The sequence below is a fragment of the Heptranchias perlo genome, chromosome 7 (assembly GCF_035084215.1).
Source record: "Heptranchias perlo isolate sHepPer1 chromosome 7, sHepPer1.hap1, whole genome shotgun sequence".
NCBI lineage: Eukaryota > Metazoa > Chordata > Chondrichthyes > Hexanchiformes > Hexanchidae > Heptranchias > Heptranchias perlo.
Window position 1 is genome coordinate 46,777,317 of NC_090331.1, and position 15,453 is coordinate 46,792,769.

General features: G+C 41.4%; 1 protein-coding gene across 1 annotated transcript in view; it reads right to left on the reverse strand.

Moving 5' to 3' along the window:
- galnt13 (polypeptide N-acetylgalactosaminyltransferase 13) overlaps positions 1-15,453 on the reverse strand; it is a 403,934-nt gene that overhangs the window by 175,474 nt on the left and 213,007 nt on the right. The gene's annotated exons all lie outside the window — the stretch shown is intronic.

Here is a 15,453-nt window from a genome sequence, read left to right on the forward strand (position 1 = left end):
GGTTTTATGTTAGTTATGTATCAATTTTCACTAGAGAAAATCATAGTTTGCCCTTTACAGTTGTTGGGAGAACAGAAAATGCATCTGGGAAGTATAAATTGCGAATAAACATGCCGTTAAACTAAAAACAAAGCCCTCTGGTGTTTGTAAAGTAGAATTAAAAGGAATGCAAAGAAATGAGAATGGAAGTAGGAATGTGTTGCTGAAATGTTTTCCAGCTTCTAACATACAGGGGTAGCACTAGCAGCTTGGGAATAATAAAATTGTTGTGCTTTTTTAAAATAAAAAGCATCAGAAACATGGATCTCGGTATTAACCTACCCACGATGGATAGGAGAAGGTCGGGGTGGGGGTTAAACACTAAGAAACGGGAAACGCGTTCCCAACCCACCCGTTTTTACGGCGGTGGGTATCAAGGTGTGTGAGTGTCCTGCCTTGGAGAGGTGGGACACTTCATTAACGTATTTAAATCAGGCTATGGGAGTGCATTCAAGCATTCTCTATTCACATCACTCCTCAAGCTCACTTAAGTTTCAACAGCACCCATTGTTCCGTTTCAATTTCCTCATCTCCCCCCTTCCTCCATCCACCACTGCCACTCACACCAATCCTCATGTAATCTGATACCACCTCAGTCAGCTCCTCCAATTCTCAGCACACGTCCTCAAATGGCACTGTCAACATGTTCCTCAAATGCATTCCAGTGCCACTCATGATTGCATCTGCCTGATTGTCACCCTCTCAGAATGCACGGCCGTACAGCTATTCATTGGTCTGTCATGCCACCCTTGCAGAAGAGAACACAAAACGCAAGGGAGAGGGCAAGGACTGGAGGCGAATCCCCACAGATCGTGGAGCTCACCACAACGGAAGAGGAGGCATTGGAGATAAGCAGCATCTCTGCCTCCATCAGCATCGGTGATGGCAAGACTGGTAGTGCGTTGCTGCAGGGTGACAGAATTAATCTCTCAAACCCACGTCTCCTACAAGACAAAGTCATCTTGACTTGACTTCAGCACTTAATGAAATATGATCAGTTTAGAACATAAGAACATAAGAACATAAGAAATTGGAGCAGGAGTAGGCCAATCGGCCCCTCGAGCCTGCTCCGCCATTCAATCAGATCATGGCTGATCTGATCCCAACCACAAATCTAAAGAACACAAGAAGTAGGAGCAGGACCCGGCCACACAGCCCCTGGGCCCTCTGCGCCACCCACAGGGCATTGACCGATCCGAGCTCAGCTTCATGTCCAATTTCCTGCCCGCTCCCCATAACCCCTAATTCCCTTTACTTCTAGTTTAATCATGTGCATTTCAACATTTGCACATTCCCATGACTAAATCATATCTGTCTCTTTTCTCCGCCAGGGCCATCACGCGAAGAACAACAGCCCCTACCGGAGATGAAGAGGACTCCTCATTCCTGCTGAGGGTGCACCATCACAGGACACATGCGTGCCAGGCACCAGCAAAAATATGAGCACTTCGGTAGGTCCTCTTAGAGTTAGGTGGGATCTCACCAGGTGAATCATGCCTCACAAGTGAGCACGAGCAGAGTGTGGTGGGACAACTGTGGAGAGTCCACATCAGAGGACGCACTCCTCTCCAAGCTCTGCTCAGCTGGACAGAGATGCTGAACCCGCGGAGCCATCAATGAAAAGGGGAATGATAGAGCATCAGCAGCAACTATGCGAGGTACTTCCAAGTACACTGTCCACAATGTCCCGGAAAATGGAGGAGTTCAGCTCAAACATTCGTGGAGTGATGTCATGTCACAGGCCCTTGCGAAGATATCTTCCATTAAGGGACTGGCCTCCTCTGTGGAACTTAAATAATGGTGCACTAATAAGTTCCAGCAGGCCCAGACGACGGCCTTGCAAACTCTGAACGGCAACCTGTCTACCGCCTTACACAGGCTGACAGACAGATTAGACATGGGCTTCCAAGGCATCACTGTTCTCCTCTAAACTGCTCTCCTGCAGACAGGTAGGAGTGATGTGCTGCTGGCCCAGGACAGGGACAATGACAATAGGGGAGATGAAAGTACAAAGTCCTCTCAAAGCGTGCCCCCCTCCCCCTCAACCCGACCTGCTGCCTCTTCTCCCGCTGACCGAGTCCGCCCCTGCACAGGTGCAGGTGGAGCAGTCTTTGGCGGGGCCCTTACGGCCTCCAACACCCAGACATCATCGGCAGCGAGCATCTCAAAAGTTATAGCAGGGATCAAAGCAGCCTGCCACTACCTCTGCTGAAGCCACAGGGATTGCACCACGCAGAAGTGCGAGAGAGAGAAAGAGAAAAGCTTTATAGTTCACCGAGGGTACGCTCATGGGTATTTTTGAAAATTTGTTGATATATTTAATTTATTAAGTCACATTAAATTTATTACTTTGCACCACTTTCCCGTGTTTCCCATTCTTGAAGGCGAGTGCCAAGTGCGGGGGATGTTATAGTTACTTTGATCCGGTATGAGTGACTATCTGAACCTTCGAGCTATTAGGGCATCCCTGGCATCTCGAGATTGGCTGGTCTGGCAGAGTGCGCCCCATCTTCCTCCTCCTCACCACTGGGATCCTCATTAAACGAGGAGTGCTGAGCAGCTTGTTCCTCCTGCTGCGCGATGTTGTGCAGAATGCAAGCACGCCATGATTATCCTGGTTACCCTTGCTGATGAGCACTGAAGGGCGCATCCAGACCTGTCCAGGCACCTGAAGTGCAACTTGAGCATGCCGATGGCTTGCTCGATGACACAACTCATTGTCCTATGTCTCGCATTGTACCGCTCCTGGGTTCATTTGTGGGGTTCCTCAGAAGTGTTATCCTTCATCACCTACCAGCCACCCTTTAAAGCTGGTTCCAGGTCTGAACATGTCGGGAACGTCGGGCTGCCACAGAATGAAACCATTATGGCAGTTTCCAGGGAATCTGGCGCCGACCTGCATGAACCTTTTTTGTGGTTTCACACCAGCTGAACATTGATCGAATGTTCCTGGTTGATCCGGGGATGCTCGGGTTGCCATGTATGTGTAGTCAATGGCACCCTGTACCTGTGGGAAACCAACCAGAGACGCAAATCCGAGTGCCTGCTCATTCTGGCTATTGTCATCATAGGGGAAGTTTATATACCTCACAGCCATGACAAACAATCCATCCGTTACCTGCTTGATGTATTTATGTGCAGCCGACTATGAGACCCTTGATATATCTCCGGTAGCACCCTGGAAGAAATTGAGGGCAATGGTGACTTTCACCAGCCACTGGTAATGCGTGGCCACCAGGCAGCAGGTCTTCTTCTAGGAGGCTGCAGATGTCTGCGACTACCTGATGTGGCAATCTCAGTCTTCGGCAGCACTGCTCCTCCGAGAGGTCAATGAAGCTGAGCCTCTATCTACAGACCCTGTTAGGTGGGTAGTGCCTCTTGCGACTTCAACCCCTCTGTTGCTCCCTTCTCTGCTGGCCACCTGCAGCTCCCTCCACAGCATGCCCTTGCTCCTGATGATGCTCATTCTCTTCCTCGTCCAAAGTCCAATCAAAAGCAGCCATGGGTGCTTTTCACCCCATCACGCTACCCATCGTGATGTTCTCTGTGTCAACGCCTCCAAACTGTATAAATAAGTCTCTCACAACAGGTACTCTCACCAAACCGTTTCCCAGAGGGAACTGAGAAAGCAGCTGTGAGCACTAAATCTTTATTCAGATCGGGTCTCCTGACCTTTAACCACCTGGATTAAGTGTCGCTCAACCTCGCCTCGGTTTCACTGCCGAGTTTCCAGATCCCCGGGAAATCGATGTGGTAGCCATTAATTCCAAATCAGGCTCCCAATCGCATTATAGGAACCTGATTTAAACATGTTAATAATGGACCCACCTCTCCACAGCGAGATACTTGGATGCCTTGATATCTGCCGGCATAAAAAAGGCAACAGGCGCGTGCACTGAGAGTTAGGGTTGTATTTTGTGTAATTGACCATTTAAACCCACCCACACCCTCCCCAACCCTCTCCCACCCATCATGGGTGGGGGTTTATCTCAAGGCCATTATACCTTTGCAACTGATGGACAAATAACACTTTGATGGACTATATATCTCAGAGTAAAAACTGTGAATCAAATTACTTAAGAAACAATTATTAACAGAAGGAAGATTAAATAAAAATGCAGTTCTAGTTAGTTTACAACATTTCACTTAATTTACAGTGTCTCTTTCAAAACAACAATGATCTGGAAGCTCTATCAATTATCAATGTATTACTCCTAGTTTGGATCAGGTGCCTATAAGAAGTTTCACACAAGACTAAACACTCACAGAGTCCTATGTTAACCTCTGCCTGCATAGTGAGAAGGAAACTGGTAAACTAGCAAAACCAGGTTATACTGATACCAAGCTTCAGGCAACCTTTGGCTACAGAATTGTCAATCAAAATGGATTTTTAAAGTACTAGGACAGTCACCTTAGAAATTCTCCGGCCATTCCCACAATTTCAGGACAAAGCAGAGCTGCAAAGACACTACTGAAACAGATGCCACTGCCAATGGTTCTTCGAAGGCTTGGTTCAATAGAAAATGACAAAGGCTATAAATGTAGGAACTCAGCTCAGCGATCAATGTTAATTATTTCTACCATCTGCATGGGCAATTAATCTTCTTATACTTGTTGAACAATATGGCAAAAGAACTTCCATTTGCTACCAGTCTTACATATTTCCTCAAATGTAATTAAAGGCACCACTGAATACTAGCTAAGGGACCACTGATGCTGGCGTCTGGTCTAAATAATATGTCTAGTCTAGCCAGGCAGGTTATTCCCAGCAATAAAGTAACCCATTTAAAGTAGTTACAATACTGACACATTTATATCAAATCTTCCCCCCAAAAAAGATACATAAAGTGAATATCAAACAGGACAGAATTCTGATCCGTTATAGTAATAGTTACCCTTTAATAATAATCCTTATTTATATCTAGAATATCACAATGATATTTACTTTTGCGAGGATCAAGACCGAAAGAAAAGTAACAAGAACTTCAGTACTAAGCTATTCAGTGTATTCTACAGCTACTGACTAAACTGTGAGCTCATGCCATTTCAATCTAAGGATTTTCCATTTCTGAAGTAATGTGCTCTGGATAAAATATAGTCATTTAAATTTATTTCATCAATAAAGCCACATTTAGCCACAAATATTAAATGGCATTAAATTTGGTATATAGTACAATGTGGTTTATGTTAATCTAGAGAATATGTTTCTTAATATTTGTAATTTTGTTGCTTTTTCAATTTAATTTATAATTTTAATTAACTTTTTTTAACCCTATAAGCCATCTAATAATATTAAAACCTTTATTTCACTTTGAATGATACATTATTCTTCAAATTTGGGATTATTAAGCTTTTATGACTGAATATTAAAGTTTAGGGATTGTGATTAAAAATTATTACATTGTAATTGCCCTTCTGGGTATCTTATTATCTGTCATAGAACTAATCAGCATCACTTAAGTCTTGTAGAAATGTAATGGGATATGAAGAAATAAATTTAAAGTACTGCTTATTTGAAAAGAAACCAAATGGCTAGGGCATTTTTTTTATTCCTTCATGGGATGTGGGCGTCGCTGGCAAGGCCAGCATTTATTGCCCATCCCTAATTGCCCTTGAGAAAGTGGTGGCGAGCCGCCTTCTTGAACCGCTGCAGTCCGTGTGGTGAAGGTTCTCCCACAGTGCTGTTAGGTAGGGAGTTCCTGACCTTATCATGGAAAGGCATTGATGAAGCAGCTGAAGATGGTTAGGCCTAGGACACTGCCCCAAGGAACTCCTGCAGCAATACATAAGTATTGAGGATTTCACTATTGGTATTAAACAAAAATGAAAGTACTAAGTTCATTTGAGAAAAGTGGTACCATGACAGGTAGGTTCTGATAAATCTACTAAATACAATGGCACAGAAATTGCTTTTAAAATAATGGTGAGTCTAATAACGCTCACCGTTATTAAGGACAAAATCGAAGACCAAGTTCCGGCGACCGCACATGTGCAGTTAAACTCGGAAATCCGGAACTTGCTTTTCCTGGTTCGCCGGCGATGTGATAGCTTTGTCTTAAAGGGAATTCACCAGCTGCAATCAATGGAATCAACAGACCAGCGCCAACTTGCTCTCCTGCCCAGCTGGAAACAAACTAATCTCACTTTTTAAGTCTAAACTAAGTTTTAACTGCATGGTAAGCCTTAATGACTACCAAACAGCCTCCCTGGCACTAAAAATTAACTTTTAAAACATGGAGTCTCATTGCTCCTGATTTTAATAGCTTTTGGACATTTAAAAAAATAATTAAAAAATTTAACTTTTTTATACTTTTTCCTTCTGTCTCTTTTATCTCAGTCTTATAATCTTATCCTCCTTTTATTTTGTTTTCTCTATGTCATTTTATAATACCTTATCGGGCACATCTGGATTTTTAGTCTGCGCTGTTTGTCTATGAACTGCACTTCCTGGTTCTCATAGCCTGGCTTGATTCAAGCTGATTGGTTGAGGGGCCTTCGTGATCCTTTCACGACTCTCACAGCCCAGGAAAGAACACTGATATTTTTTGAACTCGCAGTTCATGGAAGTTGCCGCCAAAAAGTACGCAGTAACTTAGTGGGTGAATTTAAATCTAATGAGCGCGACCACTGCTGGCTCGCCGCTCGGAGCAATATCCAGCCCAATATAAAAACCTGTGAAAAGGAGAATTCAGAAACAAAATGATAATGGGATAAAGTCTGCATTTAAATTTCAACTTAGTGGAATAAGATTTAGCCTCAATGGTGTTCCTCAGCAACAAATGCCATTATAAGTAATTAATATCATTATAATTATTAGAGTTCAACAAACTAAATGTACAGTGGTATGCATGTAATTTGAACAAAAAATTTAAAAATGCAAAACTGCTATCGCTATGCTTTTTGATTTTCCCTGCTTATTTTGAGTTGTGGAATGGATCACTAACTAAAGATTCACATTTCAGTGTCCGTAAAACATAAAATATTATTTGAAATATTGAATTTGAATACTAAACACATTTTGACAGGAAGTCTTGCTACATTTTTTGATCAGTATTTGGTAAATTTTAACCCCCAAGAATGGGTGGGTGGGGGGCAGGTGGGAGGCTAAAATAACAGCTGGGTACCAGCTGGTTAGGACACCCACAGCATAGCAGAAGTGGGCAGAGGATGCGCCATGCACATTCCACCCACTTATACATCAAAATTGCAATCAGGATCCTACAACTGTGTAACATCCCAGTTTGCATATTCAAACATCCTCCCACCTAACACTGCGATGACAGTTGAAAATCGCCCCCTGATTTCCCGGTTTCCTCTTTCATTTCTGACAAGCATGGTGGGGGGGGCGGTGTTGAGTACGAAGCCCTGCTCTGCCTGGGTGGATGGATTACCAATGTAACTTGCAAATGCTGAAGTTGTTCCTTTTACAGTACAGACTTTAAAGGATTAATCTGCACAGCAGTTCTGTAGAGATAGGCTTAGATAGATTAATGGTGTCAATCACATTGAAATCAGAGATACAAAAAATACCTTGGTCAACCCAAACACCTATATTAAATGCAGAGTTCTGAAACTACTTTATCAATTATTAAATAGTTACAGGACAAAAGTATTGTTTTATCCAAGTATCCAAAGATTGCTGGTCTGGAACAAAATTCTTGGAAGAGTTATTCTAAACCTGAACAAATCATTCAGATAAGACTGGGAAAAGCATACTGGGTGAACCAGTACCAAAAATCTGCATATGTGCCTCTCAATTAGCACATTGCAGAAATGTAATACAGGTTTGTTCAGGGTTCAGATCCTCAGTTTCAAGAACCTTACATCAGTGCGTGAGAAATCGAGGATGAACTGGTGTATAGTGAATTGTGTATTTTACAGGGCGCAGTTATAATGCCACTTTTGCGTCAGAGATGTTGGGGTGCACATCAGTCAAGTGGCAGTGTAACTCAGGACTCAGATCCCAGATAGACTACAATTATCCACAGCACAATCTGCTGTCGTCAGTATAAATCCAGTCTACCAACTACACATCATAATCTACAGGCACCACTCTAAGACTGGTAGGTGAAGCGTAACTGCAAACTTATGGTTTAGTAAATAATCATGGAACTTTGAGGCGTTAACTGAAGAACCAACAGTATTTTTGGGGAGATAATGCAAGGGCCAATTAAAATAAACAGAACTCGCAACCTGCTGCCCAGGATGAGTACAAAAGAATATAGATTTAAGCCGTCACACTGCTTTTAAATGAAAATGTTTAAATTCTTTCAACAGCTACAGTACCACCTCACTTCCACCTCCAAAAAAAACCTATGAATGGAGGGTATCTGGCTGAAAGAACAGAGGTGTGGAGACTATACAGAACTGAGGAAATGGCTTTCTTCTTTTACTGTAACAATAATTACAGGGTCAATGGAGAGTAAAATCGAACGTGGCATAAAATGGGCATTCGACCCAAACTCACCCGTTTCCCGCCCAGCCGGTTAGATTAGAAGTACCCATATGTTAACCCATTTTACACCCTGCCAAAGAAAAAACTTTTGAGGTCAAATGAAATAGTTAGATTGTATTTTCTATTCTTTTTCTTTATGCATTAAGTTATTCTTCATACAAAGAGCTGTTTGACCATGGAACTCTTTAGAGGTAGAGGCTATTTTTTAAGGGAAGAGTAGATAAATGTTTGAAGCAAAAGTAGATATAGGCTATGGGGAGAAAGCAGGCAATGAGATTAGTTTTGGATTGCTCTAGCAAAAAATCAGACAAACATAATGGGTCAAATGGCCTCCTTCTGTGCTGTAAACCTCTATGGTCTTTTCACACACAGGGAACCTGTGGGAAGAGAGCAGGACCCAGGCAGGCAAGTCCCACGGGTGATTTTAACTGCTGCTCACCCTCTGCCGGGTGGGCAAGGTTAAAATCGTCCTTAAAATATCTGCCAATTATCACGCGGCAGTTTACAACCCAGCAGCATGCTTAACATTCAACCAGACAAGGTGAAGAGGAATTCATCAGTTATCGACACAAATTTGACTGGCAGGCCATATTCTGATGCTGAAGAACATTCCTCAGCATAAGAAAGCGACAGATAGAAATTACTGTTGGCGATACAGGCTGAGGAACACCTACCATGCTTGCGTGACATTCCTTTGTTAACCCATTTATTATAACTGCCATTGTTGAAAGTGTTTTTTCTCCACCTGCTATCATCCCCACACAGCTATCTTTAGCTTTACTGATGTTTGTACAAAAGAATGAAGCTGGTCCAATCACTGTCAGAGCTGCTGGCAGATTGCTTCATGTTGTCAAACAATGCCAAAATTCTTCAGCTCTTAAAGGGCCTGATAATGAAGGGTAAGGATTGTAGATGGACCATATGACAAACATAACACTACAAAGGAGGGTGAATGAAGATGTTTGTGCTCAACTGAAAACCTCAGCTGCCCTAAGAAAATCAAATAAGTTTGCAACAGTAACACAATCTTGCAGTCAGTTGTTGACCACCCCAGGAGTACACTCAAAATGCAATTTAGGTATGAATTACACTGCAGTACTGATCAAAGACTGGTAGGTGTACAGTGGAAAGCTCAGCCTGCAACACAAGTTATTTGGATGGCTATGTCTTGCTGTGAACTACAATCTGCTCACCAAGACAGTGTTCTGCAAATGCATGCTCACACACATACATGGAGTTCTGCTCCACCAGTAGCTACTTTTTAATGTTAGGAAGAGAGTGGATAGGACCATCTGCTTCCTCGTAACATTTAAAGCATTTGCAATAAGTTTATGAAGAGCCCAGTAGATTAAATGGTCCACTTGTGCACTTTTTAAGACCCAACTTCATACCAGACTGGAGTTATACTCCACATTATTATAAAGAATTGCATGCAGAGTGCACTGAAGGCTGCAGGCAGCTCCAAGGTACTCTATGTAGCTTCTGGAATTAACCTGCGCTAAAAAATTAATCGTTGAAAATATTAACGCGTAAATTGCAGAAGTTAACTGCGATTAATTGACAGCCCAAGTTACAACATATTTTTGCTCTACTTCCCACAATGGATTTGTCATATTTGCTTACAATGCAAGAATGTTTTGTTTGTTCTTCACTTATCTATTCCTAAAAGCCTCCCTCCCTTTTTCTCAGTTACTTATATAATTACAAATGATATTTCTTCTTTCTCTTTACTCCTACAGTCGATTTATAGCATTTGCAGAAGCTGTAATTGCTGTAGTAATGTCCAGGGAGGCTTTTATCACTGCTGAGCCGCTGATGGCTGGCACCTGAACAGGTGCTCATTTGTCACTGTCTGTGTCCAGCTGACTGACCAACTCTAGCAACAATGTCTGAGGTCAGGATCAAAGCACTTCATAAGTATCCCTCTCTGGCCCCAATGCAAATATCAGTCCCCATTTGTGACACAAAAAAACCTCATCCTAAACACCAGTGTTAGCTCAAAAATTGAATCAAATTTTTTTAAATTAAATTTTTAGTTTTAATGTTTATTTTGCAATTTGCTCCTCTCAGTTGTAAATTTTGTGCATAGTTGTCACAGTACACTCTGAATCACAGAATCAAGATAAAAACATCTCTTGTGACACATCTATTTATTCACAGCAGCTAGAAATGCCTGGCAACCAAGGCCAAGGTGAAATTTTCAACCGAAGTCTTAAGCTCCAGAAGGAGCCAGCAGCCTATGTTGTGGAATTGTCCTGCTGGACTTCTAACATTTAGTGACCAATTTCATGGGAAAGTTTAGTTTTTTTTTTAAGAATTGTATAATTATGCAAGACTTATCTATATTGCTTTTAATTTGTCATAGTTCTGTCCATTTGCAAATATTTTTCAGATCCTTGTGTAATTCCTTTGCTGCTTCATCAGGCTTGATTGGTCCCCCACTTCAGTATCATCTGCCAATGTGACCAACTTACTTCGCATTTCTAAATCCAGATAATTGCTTCCATGAACATTTACCTATATTCACAACATTGTGCTAATCAGCAAACATGAATAATGAATGCTTATGCAGGCTCTCTTATGTTGCTGTTTTATTTTATCTAATTTAGCCCTTTCATAATTGGCATTTTCCTTAATGGTGAGATGTCTATTGAACTTTCTCATCACTCTGTTGTGCTTTTTACTTTCATCATTTACTTTCATGTTGAACGGTGCAAGTACATCCTCTGCTTTATCACCCATGCAGTAAATGTGTTTGTGTCTAAATTCTGTTCTATCTGCTAGTTCTAATGCAATGCTACAGCACTCGCAAAGCTTTTTCCACCTCAGTCATTTCTCAGGCTTGGAAAACAAAATTTTGGTGGAGAAACTGTAGCAATATGAGCTCCTGTCATATTTCATTGTTTTGACATTTAACTCATATCTTGAAATGTCCAAATAGTGTTTCACCCACTGCCCTACGGGTTTTGCTTTTCCTGCTTAATCCTTGTACTGGCTTCTGTGTTTCTTTTCTCTTCCTACCCCCCACCCCCGCAACCCCACCACCTTGTTTACTGAGAACACTTCAAAAGCTGAGATTAACAGCTTCCTTTTTAGTTTCAGTGGATAAGATCCAACCACTAACAGTACATAAAATTTTCAGGTTTTCAGTGATCTACAAACAGACCGATTACACATAACAAGCAACAGGAAACCATCAGTAGAAAGCCTCTAGCTTTATTACAAGAAGTAGTAATAAATCACAGAGACAAGGAAAACTAATGGTTCACTGATTTATATAGATAGATAGTGAAATTGAACACTGCAATTAATTTTGCATACATGGCTTTCTAGGGTGGTGCATCCCACATTCTCACAACCCTGAGGGTGAAGATTCAGTTTTAATTGCCTTACCTCCAATTCTAAAATTCTGGAGATTTGTTCTGGATTCCCCTAACAGAGTGAAGAAATATTCTCTATAGGAACATAGGAACAGGAGTAGGCCATTCAGCCCCTCGTGCCTGCTCCGCCATTTGATAAGATCATGGCTGATCTGTGATCGAGCTCCATATACCTGCCTTTGGCCCATATCCCTTAATACCTTTGGTTGCCAAAAAGCTATCTATCTCACATTTAAATTTAGCAATTGAGCTAGTATCAACTGCTGTTTGCAGAAGAGAGTTCCAAACTTCTACCACCCTTTGTGTGTAAAAATCTTTTCTAATCTCGCTCCTGAAAGGTCTGGCTCTAATTTTTAGACTGTGCCCCCTACTCCTAGAATCCCCAGCCAGCGGAAATAGTTTCTCTCTATCCACCCTATCCGTTCCCCTTAATATCTTATAAGCTTCAATCAGATCACCCCTTAACCTTCGAAACTCTAGAGAATACAACCCCAATTTGTGTAATCTCTCCTCATAACTTAACCCTTGAAGTCCGGATATCATTCTAGTAAACCTACGCTGCATTCCCTCCAAAGCCAATATGTCCTTCCGAAGGTGCGGTGCCCAGAACTGCTCACAGTATTCCAGTGCGGTCTAACCAGGGTTTTGTATAGCTGCAGCATAACTTCTGCCCCCTTGTACTCTAGTCCTCTAGATATAAAGGCCAGCATTCCATTAGCCTTGTTGATTATTTTCTGCACCTGTTCATGACACTTCAATGATCTATGTACCTGTATCCCTAAGTCCCTTTGGACATCCACTGTTTTTAACTTGTTACCATTTAGAAAGTACCCTGTTCTATCCTTTTGTCCTCACATTTGTCTTCATTGAATTCCATTTGCCACAGTTTTGCCCATTCACCTAATCTATCAATATTGCTTTGTAATTTTATGTTTTCATCTACACTGCTTACAATGCCACCAACCTTTGTGTCATCAGCAAACTTAGATATGAGACTTTCTATGCCTTCATCAGAGTCGTTAATAAATATTATGAATAATTAAGGCCCCAAGACAAATCCCTGCAGGACTCCACTAGTCACATCCTGCCAATGTGAGTACCTACCCATTATCCCTACTCTCTGTAGCCTTTCGCTCAGCCAACTTCCTAACCAAGTCCGTACTTTTCCCTCGATTCCATGGGCTTCTATCTTAGCTAACAGTCTCTTATGTGGGACCTTATCAAATGCCTTCTGGAAGTCCATATAAATAACATCCATTTACATCCCCCTGACCACTACTTTAGTCACCTCTTCAAAAATCTGTTGATTCGTTACATTCGTTTAAACACCTCAGTCAGATTATCCCTTAACATCCTCATGTCCAAGGAATATAACCCAAGTTTTTACACAGTCTCTCATTATTTATCAGTCCCTTCATCCCAGGTATCAACCTGGTGAATAGTTGTTGAACTTTCTCCAAGACCAGTATACCCTTACTAAGGTGGACCGATCAAAGCAGAACACCATATTCCAAATGAGATCTGACCAGAGCTACGTATAATTATAATAGTACTTCCTGCTTTTATATTCGAAAACGCCTGTGATGCAACCCAACATCCCATAAGCCGTTTTGATTGCTTTTAACATCTGTGATCTTTTAACGACTTATTTACCTGGATCCCTGAATTCCCTTGTTCATCCAGTCCCTTCCCCAATTTTCACATTTACATTATATTCCTAAATTCCACTCTTATATTCAAAGTGTACTATATCATATCCTGTTATATTAAGCTGTATCTGCCAACATATTTAATCTAACAATATCCATTTGCAATTTCCTATTCTCTTATTAAAAATTTACTATACCTTCTAGCTTAGCATCTGCAAACTTACATATACTCCCATTCATTTTATATTGGTGCTGGAGCGAAGCTTTTCAATATACAACCATAGTGGTTTAGAGCACATGAGGAGAATATTTAGCCCATCATGCCTATGCACTTTGCTAGAACAATACATGACTGATCCCACTGACCCCACGTTCTCCCCATAGTCCCATATCTTCATCTGCTTCAACTATTTATCCAGTTTTTGCTTAAAAGTGATGGTTTCTGCCTCAACTATTCCCTGTGGCAAACCATCCCATGCTCCAACAATCTTTTTTGTGAATAAATTTCTCCTAACAGTGACAATTTTAAGTGAATGACCCGGTGTTTCTGACTCCCCAACCAGAGGAAATAGTGTTTACCTATTCACTCTAACAAAACCCTTCACAAGTTTAAGAACCTCTATTAAATCTCATCATAGTGTTCTTTGACTGAGTACTAATAGTCATAGTATCTCAAGTCTATCCTCATATAGTTTCCCATCCCTGGCATCGCCCTAGTGAATCTATGCAGTAACCTCTATTGGTTTAATGCCCTTTCTATAATGGAGTGTCTAAAACTGCACAAAGTACTCTAGCTCTGGCCTAATCAATGTTATGTACAAATTTATCATTACTTCTTTATTCTTGCGTTCTGTGCCCCTAATTATAAAACCCAAGACTCTATTGGCCTTTTTTTATGGCTTTATGTAACAGCACACGGCATTTCAGCGCATTATGCATTTGAACCCCTAGATTTTTTAATATAATTTAGAGTATTGTGTTCAGTTTTGACTGTCCCACTTTAAGAAGGATATACTAACCTTGGAAAGAAATCAGTGACTATTCATAACATATGTAGCAAAAAGGTGGGAACTGCAGCACCAATCACTGGAAGACACCACTTGCTACTGTATTCCAATCCAAGAATATCCCTTTTATCCAAACAAGTTTGCTATCCATGCTATGAGGCTATCTCAAATTCAAAGTACTTCAATTTTAGCTCGCAATGTCTTATGTAATTTTACATAGAATGCACAGCACAGAAATAGGCCATTCGGCCAAACAGGTCCATGCCAGTGTTTATGCTCAACACGAGCCTCCACTCTCCCTATCAGCATATCCTTCTATTTCTTTCTCCCTCATGTGTTTATCTAGCTTCCCCTTAAATGCATCTATGCTAGTCGCCTCAACTACTCCTTGTGGTAGCGAGTTCCACATTCTAACCACGCTGGGTAAAGAAGTTTCTCCTGAATTCCCCATTGGAAATATTAGTGACTATCTCATATTTATGGCCTCTAGTTCTGATCTCCCCCACATGTGGAAGCATCTTCTCCACATCTACCCGATCAAACCCTTCCATAATCTTAAAGACCTCTAATTAGGTCCCCCTTCAGTCTTCTCTTTTCTAGAGAAAAGAGCCCCAACCTGCTTAATCTTTCTTGATAGGTATAACCTCTCATTTCTGGTACCATCTTAGTAAATCTTTTTGCACCTTCTCCAGTGCCTCTATATCCTTTTTATAATATGGAGACCAGAACTGTTCACAGTATTCCAAGTGTGGTCTAACCAAGGTTCTATACAAGTTGAATATAACTTCTCTGCTTTTCAATTCTATCCCTCTAGAAATGAACCCCAGTGCTTGGTTTGTTTTTATTTTATGGCCTTATTAACCCTCGTCACTACATTTAGTGATTTGTGTATCTGTACCCCTAGATCACTCTGCTCCTCTACC